The following is a 1,504-nucleotide window of genomic DNA, read 5'->3' on the forward strand; positions in this document are numbered from 1 at the left end:
GGGGCGTGGGGGGGGAGGGGCTGGTTTCGGGGTGGTGGCGGGTCACTGACCAGCGCGGAGCCGCTCCGTGGAAGCTGCTGAAGGAGGCTGGAGCCGGCCGCGTTCTAAGGGATAAATCCCGCTCTCCGCAATGGGTTGGGGTTGAGCGACAGCGGATCCCGCGTTCTCGGCTGTAACCTTGGCGGAAGGGCTGTGTTCTCAGTACTGAGGAAAGAGCATCCAGCATAGCCTTACTCTTCACTGGACGTCCTGGAGAGAGATCATAATATGTAACAGTAATAAGTACATTCTGAACAGAGAAGTTCCTGAACCTGCCACCTCAAGCCCGTTTTTAATTACGTTCACAATATACCTATTTGTACCCCATTACGCACTTTACCTCCAGTAACTGATCAAGTAATAGATTCTTTGCATCGGTGTCCTGACTTAGGCTATAGCTGTTACTCCAGCCATGCTGAATTTTTCAGAAGGAAGGATTTTACTTTTTGTTTGTTTTTTCCATCTGTTAAAATAAAAGCTAGCACTTCTTGAAAAGTAATACATATTTTCACTGCCTCTGCTTCCTAAACTGAAGTAGAAAATTATTTAGTAAAAGACTGTCTTTAAAGGGATATTAGACAAAACTGTAGCAAAACTATATCTGTAGAAATCGGGTTTCAAATGAGTCTTTACTTCATGTATGGCCCTCAGGCCAATGGAGTTTCAATTTTCCAAGTTAATTTCATTTCTAGTCTGTATAAGTGAACTCGGAATCAGGAAAGAAACTCATGTCACTGTTACACAAAATGCCATTACTATTCCCCTACAGCAATGACGATGATGTCTTTATTGCATCTATTCATCCTCGTTAACCAGTCATTAGCCATATCCTCTATCATCCGTCTTCTCAGGTGTCTGAGTGTTAGGGGACCTACAGCATTCCTATGAGTCTTCTACCCCCATGCCACTTTATTGTCCCAATGTGCTTTTAAACCAATCATGTTTCCCTTCTAAGGCCAATAGTCGTTATTCTGTTCTGTGTATCTTCAACACATAGGATCAAAAGCTTTTTGTTCCCTGTGACAATATCCTTCAGCTTTTTTTCTTTATCTCCTTGCTGTGGAGCGTTAACAGTGTTTATAGGCAGGTAGGTGAGTACCTGGCTCCCACGCCCTGAAGCCTCGAAGTTGAGCAATTAGAAATTCTCCGTATTTTAAGTAAACACGACCAGCAATTTTTGCTTCATCCTGTGACACCCCCTCAATGTAATCAGTTTCTTCCTGCTGCTAGGACCTTTGCTGACATTGTTTTTATGCCAGTGACTGTGCTATGTTTCTTCTCGGTAGCAAGTGCTTAGGGACATGGTCTAGTGGTGGGATGGCAGGGTTATGTTAATGGTTGGACTTGATGATCTTAAAGGTCTTTTCCAACCTAGACGATTCTATGATTCTATTCTAAACCACCAGGACATCTTGGTGGATCATCTTTGGGGAAAGGACTGCAGCAGGAAGCCCAACTCTTAAAG

The sequence above is a fragment of the Egretta garzetta genome, unplaced genomic scaffold (genome assembly GCF_000687185.1).
Source record: "Egretta garzetta isolate BGI_Z169 unplaced genomic scaffold, ASM68718v1 scaffold38, whole genome shotgun sequence".
Classification (NCBI taxonomy): Eukaryota; Metazoa; Chordata; class Aves; order Pelecaniformes; family Ardeidae; genus Egretta; species Egretta garzetta.